A 17202-nucleotide genomic window follows, 5' to 3' on the forward strand; every position below is an offset into this window, starting at 1 on the left:
ATTGAATCTATAAAGAAAAATAGAATATAAACATGACATTTTTAATGTCTAATATCATATTATCCTCATTGAATCATTGAAATTTTAAAATGTAATCATTTGAGTTTAAAATATTACCACAATTCCTTTATTCTTTCAAGTTGTTTGAGGAGCTTTAATTTCAAGAACACTTGAACGGGTTGAACTTGTAGATATATCATTTGTTTTTTTTTTTTTTAATGTTCTACAAAGAATAAAAGAAGCATGTTTATTGTAAATGAATAGAAGATTAAACAATTAATATAAACCAAACTATACAAAACAAAATAATTATCGTTTTCACTATTGATAAAATTCAAGCTCGGCTGAACTTGGTTCATACTCAATGTTGCTAATTTCTTCAATTCTTATCCAGTTTTGGAGGCATATCAATGACTATTGTTTCAAGAATGAGAGATGATCAAAAGAAATCAATTACTCTCTTTCCTGCACTAAATGTACTCTCCTTCTTGAAACAATGAAGTCATTGATATGCCTCCACATCTTTCGCTATCAAAACAAATATGGGATATGTGCTCCTCCCCTTCAACTTCCATCATTTCAAAATGTCAAATGTTTTACCATATAATACTTTCTCTAGTGTATCAAGGAGATACATATCCACCTCATGTGCAACCGTAATAAGTTCGGTGTCTTTTAATTCCTTCTCCTAATCATCTATCATTTGACTAAATATCATTGGATTTTCTATTGGTACATTAGGAAGTTAATTGTTTTATCCTTGAAGAAATAATGTCAACAACTAAATCTTATTTACTTTTTTGTTGTGTTTGTAAATCAAAAACTTGTTGAAAATATTCATCACACATTGCCTTCAACTGTGTCTTCACTTCATTACTTTTCTGTTGAATCTCTTCTTTAGAAAGCTCTAATTGCTTTTTACACAAGTTCATGAAGTGCCTCAATTTGAAATTTGGGTCTAAGACAAGGGTAACTACAAATATTTGATTAAGGGACTTAATTGAACCAAAATCTTTCTGTATTTGGTTCTTATGCTCATTGTCATATCATGTATCACCACTGTATAGTTCCTCCAATTTGCATATATTCAAATAAAAAACTTTTCAATCACGTTCTCCACAGCAATGACATCATGAATAGTTGTATTAGATGATGGGATACTTACTTGCACTGACTTTCAAAGGCACAAGGTAAAAGACCTTCAAAAAATTCACAAACACTTATGCATCATCTCAATCTTCCTCCTCAGGTGGTCCGACCTTACCTGTACTTTCTACTTCTTCTCCTTCATTATTAAGTACCACATTTTCCCCGAAATTGGTCGAGTATATTTTGGCTTCATATCTTTGGACATCCTTTCGAATGCCTTTTCAAACTTTAAACAAGATTCTAGCATCATGTATATGTTATTTCACCTAGTACGTATATCCATAACAACTAGACCTCTACCATCTAACTTCTCATTATCTGCATATTTCTTGAAATAACCAAATTTTTTGGGGCTTGATTTCACAAACCTCACAGCATTTCTAAGAGCATCCACACTTGTATCTAATCTTTTTAACCTATCTTTCACTACAAAGTTGATAATATGAGTTAAGCACCTCATGTGCATAAATTTGCCATAAATTTACTATTAGGCCATTTCTGCATTTTACGAGCAACATACCTAATTGCCACCTTATTAGCTGATACATTGTCAACTAAGATATACATCACATTCTCAATCTCCCACTCAACCAAACATTCCTCAATCAACTTCCTTATTTCTTTGCTTTCATGATTTGGAATCAAATAAAAGTTTAGAATCATGTGCATATTTCATTCATCATCCACAAAATGAACGGTATCATCATGCAGTTCAAATTCTGCACACTTATCCATGTATCAGTAGCCAAGCTAACTCTGCGTTTGTGTATCTCCTTTTTAACTTATCTTTCATGGTATCATACATATTGCACAATTCTCTCACAATAGTTCTTCGAGATGAAACATGCAATCTAGGCTGGACTTTGCACACCATCTACTTAATTGCCTCATTTTCCGTAATACTAAAAGGTACATTGTCAATCACAATGAACTCAATAATGTCTTTCACACTTCTTTTTGGCTCAATCCTTTTAGTAACAATCATGATTTTAACGTCACCACATCCAAAAGGTCCAGAACTGCCTAGAACCTTTTGTAACTCATCAATTGATTTATACATCTTGCAATGTCTATTGATGCGTTTAATATAATTACAAGTTCCACCCCCACTAGAATCACATACAAAAAAGGTGTTACAATGGTTACACTTAGCTTGATACTTGTACCTCCATCATCTATTTCTTTCCATCATTTCCTACTACTTGTAGTTCCATGATGGTACATTTAGTGACATGAACCCAAACCTAAGATCTCTGAGAAAATGATTTTTCTAGTGAAGCTATTATAGTTGGTTGTTTTGTCTTTGGAATAGTTGATGTTTTTTTTTTTTTTTTTTTTGTGGGAGAATGAGGGTTTTGGAGGAGGCATTGATGATTTTAATTGTAAGGGTTGTGTTGGTTGTGGAGGACATGGTGATGTGTCCGTAGAATATGCTATATTACTAGGGGTACTTTGAGACATTATGTAGAAATCTATATAATTTAAATAATGTAAGTATTCATTAATCAAATAAAGAGAGGAAAATGGACACTTATGCACATTAATCAAATAAAAAGAGAAAAATGCACACTAATGCATAAAATATAATGAAAGTATTCATTAATCAAATAAAGAGAAGGCAATTGTTGATAACATAGAAACTAAATTAACTAATCGTCAATATTAATAAGATTTTAATTCGATTTTAAATATGAATAAACAATCTTCAATAACTAAGACTAACCATTTAATAAAAACTTACATTGTAATGCAATTCCCTGCATATGACTTATAAGATAGAAAAATGTAACACACATAAAGCATCTAACATATACTAAATTGAGATCAAGTTCAACCTACAACAATAATGAATGAAAACTAGGTGTATATTACACCATTATAATCAATTGCAAAAGTCAATGTGAAATAAAATAAAGAAGTGGGATGAGTATTAGAAATGTTTGAAAATTTCGAAAACCAAGCAATAAGTGCATGCCTAAATCTTTCATGAGCCAAGCACATCAAATGATATGAATTCAAAGTTCGTTTTTTTCCAAACACTGTCAATATAAAAGTAACAAAAAGATATCAAAGTGAAAACATGGTACTGATGATTGGAAATTGTATAATGCATCCATTCAAAATCCGAAACAAAGAAATGCTTAAAATCAGTCTAGCAAAGACATTTAATGTAACAAAAATAATGATCATGATTTTGAAGGAAATTTAATCACAATTAACCAAAAACAGATGGCAGTTTCTAGAATATACCTGAAATTTGAGCGAATATCGAAAACTATTGGGGAAGGCCACAAGGGTTAATCTTCAAGTTCAACTCTTGTATTCTAGAACCTAGGAATTTAGAACTCGGAACACATCAATCTACAAATTCTAATTTCAAAACCCTAAAATCCCTAAACCAGAAATTAACATAAATAACAAAACCCTAATTCAAAATTACCTAAATTTTAGCAGGATGATGATTGGGCAGTGTTCTCAATAGCAATAATAGGATGATAATAGTTGCAACGATGATGATGCTGTCGAAGAGGAGAGAATCGAGTCATAGTGGTTCTAGGACCTAGGCTCTTTGGGATGTCATCGAGGAGGAAAGATGGGTAGTGCTGTAACAACTTGTCTTAAAATTTATGTTTTAATTAGTTAAAATAACAAAAATACCTCTAACGATGAAAGGTTATTTTTCTAGTAACTGGTAATCTATTGTTTTGTTAGGCTTGTTCTTTTTTTTTATTTTTTTTTTAATTTTATTTCATTGTAGTCGTGTATATGCTTACATGTTAAGCTTTCTTTGTGTTGGTCTTCTTTCTGTTATCCAGATTTTCACAAATACTTGTTTACGCTTGCTTGCGATTCCTTTTGCAGCTTCAACCTAGTAAGATTTATTGCCTTTTACATGTGAAACAGTTTTAAAACTAAAATTTAATCTCATTTGGATTAGGATTCCATACTTCTATTTTTCATGCATTTGTGATGGATTCCCTTATCTCATGCTTCTTTACTAATTACATAGCGTTAAAATGGGCTTTTTTTTATGTTTTGGTTTCATCGGTCAGTGAGGCATTCTGATTAATGGGTTTTGGTTCGTTTATGTAGTGCTATGCCTAGAAAATCCAAGATATATAAGTGAGTTGATAAAATTATGCATGACGGTTTGCCGACCTTTACTGGTGTTCTTAATTTGAATGATTTGGTTTTGCAAGATGTCTCAACTTCTTATGACCACAAGTTCAGCACTGTTTCAAACTGTTTCATAACAACGCAAGCAATCCTGACCAACACTCTACATTTGTTTTAAACCAACATGCATCGATTGACCAGATCTTTAACTCATCATCAACTGCTATCAATACTTCTCATCAATTTTCTGTGTATGTGCTTCTTGCAGATTTTGCCACTTTGCATTGCATCTTAAGTCATGGTCAAAGTAGTGACCTTGTTAAGACTCCATCTATAATTGGTCAAGCCAATTATAAAATAAATAAATAAATAAATAAAAAGGAGTATGTCATGTTTGAATCTAATTCTCTCCATATTTTCCCCTCATTTAAAAAGTTAACTTTCCCCTGCTTCTTTGATAGATGATTTTTTTAATGTATTTTTTCCATAGATGTCGATCCAGACTATGTTGATTTTAGTCTTAGAAATTACAAGTGTTAATATTGTGGCGCTTTATTTTGGTCTGCAGAACGCTTGAAAAAAAAGCACTTTTTCAGTTGGTAGGCCAAACTTTGGTGCATGTTATATGAGTGTAAAAGTTAAGTTCCCACTTATTAAACCCACACCTGCATTTTTATATCCTTTGGTAGATCCAACAAATTCTCGAGAAAGTTTGATTTTAAAACAAATGTTAAGTTGTATAATTATATGATGACGTTAACCTCAATGGGAGCTAAAGTTAATACATCAATCAACAAGAGTTGATGTTCTTATGTTTTTAAGATCAATGGTGAAGTGCATCATTCAATGGGTTTTGTTTTGTCTCTTGAAGATGAGTCCTAAATTTGCCCAGTTGTACACTTATGACACTTAGGGCTAGTTTGGTATTGTTATGCTTTGAAAAAAAAAAAAAATACTTCTGCTGTGCTGTGAGAATAAGTAGTTGTGAAATAAAGCAATATAGTGTTTGGTAAACTTTTTTGTAAAAGTTCTTTTGAAAAAAAAAAAAAACAGTATTATAGTATTTGGTAAACTTTTATTTAAAACAGATGTGACTGTGTGAAATAACTAAAAAGGGTATAATACTAGATGTACCATAAACTTAATTTTCTTAACAAATAAAGGTGAATTACTAAATATACTATATTTTTAAAAGAAAAATATTTATAAATTTTATCTTAAACATATAATCCAATGTTTAACAAGAAATTATAATCCAACGTTTAACAAGAAATCATAATCCAGCATTCAACATATAATCTAACATTTATAATAATATCTATTTACTATACAACTATTACTCTTTATCTTTTCTTTTATTATGGAATCATAATTTTTTATGCTATTTTCTTCTTCAAGGTTTGATTTTCTTCTTTTGCAAAACGTATATTTTCTTTCCTCTTTCGTTGCCCCACTTCCTTTTGCCCACTTCCTTTCTCATCTTTCTCTCTATCTCTCTCTACCATATCCTAAGGAAGGTTGGGTCACCGACAAATTCTATTCTCTTATTGAAGACCACCACCGCAGCAACACTAATTGCAATCCCTCGAACATAATCCCTACTCTCTTGATGGAGATTTGGGAGAAGTCGTGGGAGAGTTCCCTCCGTGTTAGAGGCTTCGTCGTCAACATTGCCCACAACTACCACCACTTGGTCGTCTTCCACTTGCCGCCCTCGTTTTGGGGCTTTTAGCATGTCCAGATTTTGACAAAGCCCATAAATCCAATAAAGAGGTTCCAAATTTTGACAAAACCCTAAATTCCGACAAACCTCCAACCGCTCCTGTCCCAGAAATCCGAAGAAGCTCATAGTCAGAGAAGATGGAAGAGAGACATGGCGGGGTTAGCGATGAAGTCGATGGGTATAATGTATAATTTATTTAATTGCTAAAGGCCATTTTGGGTATTGGAAAATTTCATTAAAAGCCTCAACGCCTCTTGCGAAATCAGTTTGTGCAGAAGCTGAGCAAGCAAAAAAAGTCGGCTTTTCAAAGCTGGGTTTTGTAGCTTTGTGTTTTTGGCCTTTGTCACCCAAAACTGTGGAAAAAAAAAAGAGCTGAAATTGAATGTTGACTAAACATAAAAAAGCTCCCAGCTTTTTTTTATACCCATTTTTTTTCAGAAGCACCCTAATACCAAACCAGGGCTCAGAATGAGATTAACAATCGGTTGAGTTGTTTTTCTCATTCAAAAACTTCTCCAAAACTTGACGCGCAGATAGGTGATGGTTTTATTAAAATGTTACATGAGTGTAATGAGTTAGTTCAATTATTTAGGGTGGCAAGGGATAGGGTTAATGAAGGGTTGACATATTTGTTGAGGCTACGTTTGCTCGATGTCCAAAACAATCATGATGCGCAGTATAATATGCCAATGTGTATAGGATTAAAGGGTTAATAGTGGGGGACATTGACCAATTTCACACTGAAAGAGATATTGCTATAGAGCATAGGACGACTGGGCTGCAAAGATTAACAAGGTTACATCATAAATATGGGCTCTCCAATATCCTTTTTTTCCCTATTTGGTGAAAACTATAAGAAAGGTCTAGCCTGGAATCTAAATTTGGAAAAAAATAAAAAACTGAAGGGGTATCTATGAGAGCATTTCTAGGTTACTGAATCCAAGATAAGGAGGGTCATGATAGCACCCTATGAAAAGGTGGCAGATTGTTTCAACCCTATTTAATCGATGCATATGCCACGCTTGAAGAAGTTAGACTTGAATTCATTAGAGCGAATCAAAGTTCCCTAAAAATCGAGTGTCTTATGCGAATTCGTGAGATGCTAAGAAAAGGAAGTGTAAGTGGATCAGACATTGGACATACCTGATTTGTTCATCACCTTTACTTGCAATGTCAAATAGCCTAAAAATTGTTGAAGATATAGGTCACCGATCTGGATGTAGGGCTGAGTATAGACTGAATATAATTTCAAGAATTTTTAAAGCAAAACTTAATCATATGATTAGCTATATAAAATCTAGAACACCTTTTGGCAAGGTTGAATCTAGTTAGTGAGCTAACTTTGTCCAATTCTTTGCCTAAGTTTGTTTTGTTTTCAACACATAAAGATGAAACATTCTCATTTGATGTTTGTGTGTTGTTCATTTTACAACAGTAATTTACACAATGAAGTGCCAAAAAAAAGGCCTACCCCATTGTCACATTTTGGTTTTGGGCCAGTAAGAAGTATAAGTGTCATTCTCCTTTCAATCATTTCAGCTGAGATTCTTGATTAGGAATTCAACCTAGTTTGGATATGATGTTGTTACACAATTCATGATCCATGGTTAGTGCAGTCTTGCAAATAAAGAATAAACTTGCATGAAAGATAAAAAAAAATATGTGAAAGAATTTTCAAAAGTTTTTGCATATGAAATCACTTTTGACCCTGATGGTTTTTGTGAACACGAAAGTTCCTTGAAACAGGAAACAAGAATAACGTGTACAAAATAATATTTTGTGTTTAATGATTTTGGGGTTACAATCTCTTTATAATTTGATCCTCTGATTCTATCTCCGTAAGATGTAGATTTGTTGATCCAAGGGCCGTCGAGGCTTGATCTTGGATGAACAGTTGTAAGTTTCTTCAAGGGCCTTCGTGGCTTTGATCTTGAAGGTTGATGGAAGTTTCTTCAAGGGCCTTCGGGGCTTGATCTTGAAGGTTGATGGATGAGCGGATCTTCAAGGGCTTTTGGGCTTGATCTTGAAGAACGGTTGGTTTTCTTCAAGGGCCGTCTAGGCTTGATCTTGAATGAACAGTTGGTTTTCTTCAAGGGCTTTTGGGCTTAATCTTGAATAATGGATGTGTGGATTTGTTTGTTGATCCAAGGGCCGTTGGGGCTTGATCTTTGGATGAACGGATGATGAATGAATCTTCAAGGGGCGTTGGGCTTGATCTTGAAGAATGGGTGTATGGGTTTGTTGAGGTTGTTGATCCAAAGGGCCGTTGGGGCTTGATCTTAGGATGAACGAATGATGAATGATGAACACTTTCTTCAAGGGGCCGTCGGGGCTTGATCTTGAGTTGGTGGAAGTTCTTCAAGGGCCGTCGGGGCTTGATCTTGAAGGAGGATTTGACGAAGAATGAAGAGTGTTTTCTCCATTCTTCGGGATTCTTGGGAATTTGGGGGTTGGATGCTTGAGAGCTTTAGAGTTTCAAAGCTTCAAGGATTTTGGATGTGTGGGGAGTATTCTCTTCCATTTTGGGAGTAGAGAAATGTATTTGTGAATTCCTTGATGCTTGATACCTTGATGGAGAAGCCTATTTATAGGCTTTGAAAATGAATCACCACCACAAAATATTTGTTTCCTTTCCAAGCACCATTGCCTAATTTTCCCACTTAATGCAATATTGAAATTGAAGTGGTGTAACTTATGGCCTAATTTCCCACTTAATACCATTTTAAACTTGAAGTGGTGTAACTTATGGCCTAATTTCCCACTTAACACCATTTTAAACTTGAAATGTGTATGCTTTGTCATTGCCCAAATGAGAAAAACTTGCTTTGATCCGTAATGGATTGAAGTGTGCTTGCCTTGTCATTGCCCAACATGAGAAGAAAAACTTGTTTTGATCCTCAATGGATTGAAATGTACTTGCCTTGTTATTGCCTAAAATGAGAAGAAAAACTTGTTTAATCCTTCAAGGGTATTTCTTCCTATTTTGTTGAGTCACACGCCATGTGTACAATTTGTACAACACGTGGCGTATCCCATGTATGCCTTGACATGTCAAAACTTTAATGCATTGGTGAACATTTGTTTTACTGAAATTTCGATGTCTACAGTTTTGTTACGTATGGACATAGGGAAACAAAAAATATATTATGTTCCAAAGAATGGAGTTAAGCTTGATAATGTGTTTGTTATCTTTAAATTCGTGAGTTGTTATTGAAGTATTAAGCTCATATAAATATTGAGTCACTCTATCAATAATGCTCATTAAATATATTTTCAAATATATAACCAAAGGCATAGATAAGGCTAGGCTATTTTTGAGGATCAAAGGTTTGATGAAGTTGTTTATTTTAATTGTAGATATTTATGTACTTATGAAGCCGTTTGGAGAATGTTACAATTTCATATTCATATTAGAGCAACTCCAGCGTTGCTGGGTGCTCAGGGGACAAGCCAGAGAAAAGGGACCTGAGGCCTTATGGACCAGCGCCAGCGTGAAGAAGCCCGAGTAGAGGTGGAGGCCCGAGCTCCGAGCCCGTGAAGAATTGCCAGCCCGAGTGGATGTGACGCTAGGCCTGACGTCAGCCTAGCGTTAGACCTTTTTATATTTTTTTTCTGTCATGCGCGTGCAACCCACTCGCGCGTAGGGGCGCATCGCTGACACAAAATCAGAAAAAACAGTCACTTTTTCAGTTACTGTTGGGAAGCCACGTGGCTTCCCATGGTCCGTTCGATCTCAATGGTTCTTTAACTTGGACCGTTCGATCTCAATAGAAAAAAAAAATAAAAAAAATCTTATTTAATATCCACCGTTCGATCTGAGATCAACAGTGAATATTAATATGCTTTATAAATAAAAAAAATAAAAAAAAATATTTTTAAAATCAAGAAAAGTTACCGTTATGACACGTGGCACAATCTGTAGTATTGGAATTCAATTTTTTTTTATATCCAACGGCAGAGCTTAATTAGTTGAATAAAGATTAAAAAAAAAATTGTAAAAAGTTCGAAAAAAAAATCTGAATTTTTTTTTAAAAAAATTGTGTTTACTTTTCTATAAATACCTTCTCATTATCATCTACCTTACACCATAATTTCATATTTTCTCAACTACTTTCAATCACATTCCTTTCTTTCTCTCAAAGTTTCAATCCATTTTTTTTTTCAACAAAATGACTACTGATGCAGGTACGAATTGGTCGCTTCTTGAAGATGTTGCGTTGTGTACTAGCTGAATTGAAGTTACTCATAATTCGCTTACGGGTAATGAGATGCAGTTGCGAGAAATATGGAATCTTATTCATACCAATTATCTTGAGAAAATTGGTGGGAAAAGAACCAAAGAATCGATGTCCAGTTGTTGAAAATTACTTAGCCAATCGTTTAGTATGTGGAGAGACGCCTTGGCACAAGCTAGTAGTAATATTCGAAGTGGGGAAAATTACTCGGATCAGGTAACAATATATTATTTATTTGTTTGTACTATACCCAAATTGACATTATACTTATTTGTTTGTATTATTTATTTGTTACCTACTTACATTATAATTATTTGTTTGTATTATTTATTTGTTACCTATTTTCATTATAATTATTTCTGCTCCCGCATTGTGTAGGAACTTCAAGCACAAGCTTGGTACGCTGCCAAAACCAAAAGCAAAAATAAATCATTCAACCGGTGGGAATGTTGGAATATTGTCAAAGATTGTCCTAAATTTAGAGTTGTGTCTGTCGGTCTAGAAGTTTTCATGAACAACACCCCTCTACACTCTACACCCGATTATGTCTCGCATGTTCATGAAGATGATGCAGATGAAGTGCCCGAAACGTCCCTCCCTGAACAAGCGTTGGGTTCGACCTGTTATCCAATTAGGCCTCAAGGTAAGAAGGCTTCAGAGAGAAAAGGGAGTGCTTCCAAGAATGATTATGCAAAGTTCATGGAAGAACTTGTTCAACAAGGTGAATTGACTTTGGCGAGGGAACTGGCGAAATATGAGGCTGATAAGGCTAAAGAGGACGCAAAAGTTACAGCTATTAAGAGAGAATCTCAGGCTAATGAGAGAGAAAAAGAGCTACTTAGGCAAGAAAGGGAACATGTTAGAGAAGAAAGACGGGCTCAACGAGATCGTGAAATTATGAACACGCCTTTAGAAAGGAAGTCTCCAAATTCTAAATTTCTTTGGAAGTCAGAGAAAGCGGACGTGGTGCGAAGGAGGCGTGCAAGAGAAGCGAGAGCAAGCCAAGATGGTCCTAACATCACAAGAGAAGATCATCCTAGCACCACAAATTGGTTAAGTGATGATGAATAGAGTAGTTTTTGTAATCGGAACCCATAATTTTTTAATCACTTTGGGTTGTAATTTATTATTTATTGAAAATAGTACTTTATGTTGTTTCCAATTTATTGAATATTTATTCAAATGAATTTGGTAAGTTATTTATACTAAGAGAATATTTATTGAAATGACAAAAACACACCAAATAAAATTACATAAGCATACCGAATAATAAAAAACTCACTAAAAAAATTACATAAACATAACAAATAATAAAACACACCAAATAAAATTACATAAACATACCAAATAATAAAACACACCAAATAAAATAACACAAACATACCAAATTAAAAAAAACACACTAAATGAACTTAATTATCTTCAGCTTGTTTTAATACCCACTGGTGCTCTATCAAGTCAATTTGCCGGGCATTATGCATGTCTGGCATTTGAAATGCAATATATCATTGAATGAGCCTTTCATTGTAATATCCATCCCTTTGTAATGACTCATATTGCACGGGCACATCAGTGGCATCATGAGCACAATATATATGTGTTCTTGAATTGTTCATCATGTTTGACTTATATTCATCAACGGCTTCATAATCATACTCATACTCATATTCCACAATCATGTTATGAAGAATGATGCACGTCATCATGATGGATCGAAGTGACTCTACATCAAACAATCTGGTAGCACCCCTGACGATCACCCAGCGAGCTTGGAGGATACTGAAATAGAGCTCCACATCCTTCCTGCATCCCTCTTGACAGCTTGCAAAGTGTTTTTCCTTTGCACTTCGTGGACGTGGCACTGTTTTGACAAATGTTGACCACCGCGTGTAAATGCCGTTAGCTAGGTAGTATGGCCCGTCGTACATACGTCCGTTGACCTCATACGTGACTTTTGGTGCCTTTCCTTGCAGGACATCTTTGAACACTGGGGATTGTGCAAGGACGTTGGTGTCATTTTGAGCTCCTGGAACCCTGAAAAAGGCGTGCCAAATCCATGTATCAAAAGATACCACCGCCTCCAAAATGATATTTTTTGCTCCTTTTCTGTCCCCATAAGCACCTTGCTATGCACTTAAGACAGTTTTTCCACGTCCAGTGCATACAATCAATGCTTCCAATCATCTTAGGAAAACCACGCATCTCGGCCTTCTTCAGAAGCCGTTCCAAGTCCATGTTTGTAGGTTTGCGGAGGTACTCAGCGGTGTAAGTAGATTCGATTGCTCCACAAAACCTCATTAGGGACTCAAGAATGGTTGATTTCCCCATCCTCGTTATCTCATCCATTTGGTCTGCAGATACTCCATATGCAAGCATCCGCAAGGCAGCAGTAATTTTTTGCTGAGAAAAGAGACTCATAGCACCACAAACATCCTTTTTTTTTGCACAAAGTAAGAATCATGGTTGCAAACAGCAATCATGATTTTGTTGAATAAATGTCGTTTCATTCTAAAACGACGTTTAAAGTACGTATCAGGGAATGCACTATTAAGGACAAAATAATCGTCCAAGAGTTCTATACCTCGTTGTTGCCTTCTTCTATCAAGGTTTCCAGAATGGCTGGGCCTGCAGATCTGAGCCACAACTTGGATGACTCGACGGGAATGTGAGGCTCTGCCTATTTTTACTTCATCATCTCTCCTTCTACGCTCCTCATCCTCTTCCCTCTCATTTTTTGCCACCTGGTGATTGAACATTCCTTCTAATTGGTTAAACAATTCTTCCTCTTCCTGATCGAGTTCCGACATCATCCTTGAGGAAGAAGAAGACATTGTAAGAAAGAAGCAGAAACCTTGAATAATGATACAGATTTTTGTGAAGAAGGAAGCAGAAACTATGAATAATGATAGAGATCTTGAGAAAATTGGTGTGAGATTTGTGAGGATGGATGGTGGATTACATGAAGGATTCAGAAAGTATTAGGTTGTAGATAATGCCACGTGGCATGCCTTCATTCGTTAAAAATCTGATCGAAATCTATCCTCAAAGATTGTAAACAGATTTTGACACGTGGCGTGACATGATTGGTTAATAATCTTATCAGAAATCCATCACCAATAATTGTATTTTCGGATAATGACACGTGGCATAACGAGTACGATTAAAAATTTTATCAGAAATCCATCCCCAATAATTGTCTTTTCGGATTTTATAACAAATGGCGCAACAAGAACGATTAAAAATCTTATCCGAAATTACAAATAAAATTATTTTGTATTATTTAATAATACTTCGGATAATGACACATGGTACAATGAGAACGATTAAAAATTTTATCTGAAATTACAATTAATTATTTTGTATTATTTTATAAATAAAAAGAAATACTAATATTTTATTGCCTATTGATAGGGCTATTGAAGTGTAACGGTGGAGATGCAAAAGGTGATTACTATTCATTAAGGGCAGTTACTGTTTATCAGGTGGATTGAATAGTGAATAGCTTGGGGTGAGAGCTCCAACACTGGAGTTGCTTTTAGAGAACTCACTATTGAAAAGATTGTGTGTGCACATTCCTTCCGACTAAAATGTTATTTTTCAAGAGGATGATAATATAAGCCATGTCCTTAACCAACCTAATCTTGAAAACACATTGTTAAACAAAATGCTTTGAAATGAATGCACAGGATGCCTAGGTGAATTGTACTATGAAAATGTTACTCAATCACCAAAAAGGCACATTGGGCTTTGACCATTTAAAAACAATTAATGATGTTATTCAACCCACATTTTAGGTTGCATGTAACATGTTTGGTTTGTTAGGGGATGATAAGGAGTGAAACAATGCAATTTTAGAAGCTGTCCTCATTGTCTCATCATTCTAATTAAGACAGTCGTTTGTTATGTTAGTTCCTTTTTGCAGTGTCGCTGACCTACCTGCTCTATTTGAAACCCATCGAAAAACCATGTCTGAGGAAATTATAAGTAGAACACTTAATGCTTTTGGGTTACATGACATCTTTTAAGTGTGAAGAGGAAGTTACAAATTCTCTTTTGTATGAGCTAGAAAAATTGTTTGTCTAAGCATCATCTCCCTAAGGATAAACTGGGAGTCCATGGACAGACTTAAAAACAAAAACTTTAGAAAAAAGTTGAATTACGACATTGAATCGCTCAAAGAGCAACATTCGCTCATAGTCATACTGTTGAGTAGAAAGTAAAAAATTGTTTACAATAGTGTTATGCAAGCGGTGAATAACAAAGAGGCTGCTTTGTTTTTTGTGCACTATTTTGATGGAACATGTATGATTTTTTTTTGGACCACCATCATAGCTAAGCCAAAATTAGATCACAAAACAGTATTGTTTTAGCGATCACTTCGTCATAAATTGCTTCTTGGTGGAAAGACTGCACACTCTAGGTTTAAATTTTCTATTAATGTTACTGATTGTTCAGTTTGTGAAAAAAAATATATAAAAAAAAAAAACTCATCTTGCAAAATTAATTAGTGATGCAGCTCTTATTTTTGGGATGAGGGACCAATAAACTATAAATGACGTTTTGAAAAACTGAATAGGTCTCCCTGAGATATTCTTAAAGGATCAAAACCAAGTTTAGATGATTTGCCATTTAGAGGAAAGCTAATTCTATTCGAAGGTGATTTTAGGCAAATTTTCTCTATTGTTCTGAACAAAAGCAGGGCGGAAATTATTAAAGTTTCATTCACGATTTTTTATCTGTGGCCTTATTTAACTTTTTTTTTCTTTAAAGAAAGCATGAGGTTTTCAAAAACAAGTTTGAATGATCGGGAGAAATTCAAATTGAATCATTTTGCAAGTTGAATTTTGCAACTTGAGAACGATCAAATTGCTGAATTTATTTGTTCAGGTGATGAAGAAAGTTCTTAGGTTCAAATACTAAAGAACTTTCTCATTAATTTTGATGATGACCCCATTGTTTCAGCGATGCAAACAGATTTCAAAGAAAGTTTCCATGATGTATCATATTTGAAAGAGTCATTGTGATGCTGCGAAATAATACCGTGATTAAGATAAATGATTTTACGTTGGGTATGGTGTTCAATGAAAATCATACCTATTTTAGTTTTGGTTATGTGCCTTCTTCGATGAAAAATGTCGAGAATGTTGATATTCTTTATCTGATTGAATTTTTTAACCAACTTGATAGTTGGTATGATGTTAATATTGCTTAGAAATTTAAATCAAAGTTGTGGCTTAAGTAATGAAACAGGCTTGGTTGTGATGCAACTAACCGATAGAGTTGTATAAACAATGATCATTACAAGTAGCAACATTAGTAAGACAATTTACATCTTAAGAATTATTACACTCATCTCAAAATAAATATCCATAAACTTTGCGAAGGCGACAATTTCCTCTAAGGGTTAGCTATGCAATGACGATCAATAAAAGTCGAGGACAATCTTGAAAATTATGGGTTTATTTCTCTTACAACCAGTTTTTTCTCATGAATAGCTAGACGGTGTGTTGTCCTGAGTTACCTAAAAAAAAGGTCTCAAATTGTGATTGCTCACAATGTTGATGTGTCATACAGATACACAAAATACATTTTATAAAGATGTTTTAAGTCATTTGTATGAACGTCTGTTTATTTGTTTTTAACAATTTTAGTTCTTTCTGTCACCCTTTATTTTTTTAAATGTTAATCTATCTTATGTTTCATGAAAATAGTATTGCGGTTTTCATTTGTTATTTGCTTATAAATTTAATTCTCTATATACTGATGGAAGCTCAACTGATTTGGTTTTTGGTGTTGTCCTGGCCAACAAGCAAACTTAAAATTAGAGTGCAAGATTTGGATCACGAAGACTATCGGGACTAATCTCTAAGCTGCAAGTTTGGACTGTGTATCGATGAATAGCTTACAAAATTGAAACTTTATGCCTACTTATTAAACAGTACAAACTTTCTTTCATGATTCATATTGTTTAGTTTTTATACACTACAAGGGAAATGTGATCCACACAACTATAAACCCTTTGGACATTCAATTCTTTTATGAGAGCTTAATATCGTGTGTACTTATGAAATTAATAAGTTTCATATCGTCAACAATAGAATTTCAAGTAAAATTGTCCCTATGCTGCAATGATTAAGGTGAACAGAAGAATGACCATAATCCCGGTTGAGAGAACCAACCAACTTATCCCGATGCAATGATTTAATCTAGTTGAATTTGATCAGCTTCACAAAAAAGTGAACAGAGATGTGGAGCTCACAAGTTAACCATAACGTTTTCAAAATACAGGTAAACCTTTAAATTCATTATTAGCAGTTTTAATATAATTGAATTTACCATCATTCTTTTTACTATACTCTTTTTAGATTTTTTTGGTTGTTTAATGACCTTACAATCAACTAAGGAGGTGACTATGTAGAATATTAGGATTTTGAAAAAACGAAACTTACAAACACAAAATATCGAGTTGGTAATGTTTCTATTAAATTGTTGCTATAAATTTGTACATGCATGACCATATAAACTTGATGTTGAAAATACTTATTGCATTTTCTTATTCCATAGGAGAGCAAATAAGGGTTACCCTGTGGGCATAAAGTGCAACAGGTTTTCAGGATGACAATAAAATCGTTGGCACCGATTTGTTTATTATTTTGATTGCCTCAAAGTGAAGCAATGCCAAGGTTGTTCCTCGCCATAGTTTAAACTTTAAATGCACCCACTGTAAACTACATTTTACTAATCGCTATCTTTGCATTGACGCGATAACTTGTTTTGGGAAGCACGGACTCAATAATGTGCTTTTTCAACCCCGACATCCCACAACTTACATAGTATAAACAAAGTTAAATCAACAACTCTTCTTTATCATTTATTATTTTACGAACTGTCTTCTTGCTGCAAAAGTGTAAGAACCGGGTTTCAATACCTAAAATTGCCTGTTGAGATGCTACCTAGCTCAGCTGAAATGTATGCAAA

Source organism: the organism of the source record quoted next, unplaced genomic scaffold (assembly GCF_019419815.1).
Source record: "Pyrus x bretschneideri cultivar Hongxiangsu unplaced genomic scaffold, Pyrus_bretschneideri_v1 Contig8, whole genome shotgun sequence".
Classification (NCBI taxonomy): Eukaryota; Viridiplantae; Streptophyta; class Magnoliopsida; order Rosales; family Rosaceae; genus Pyrus; species Pyrus x bretschneideri.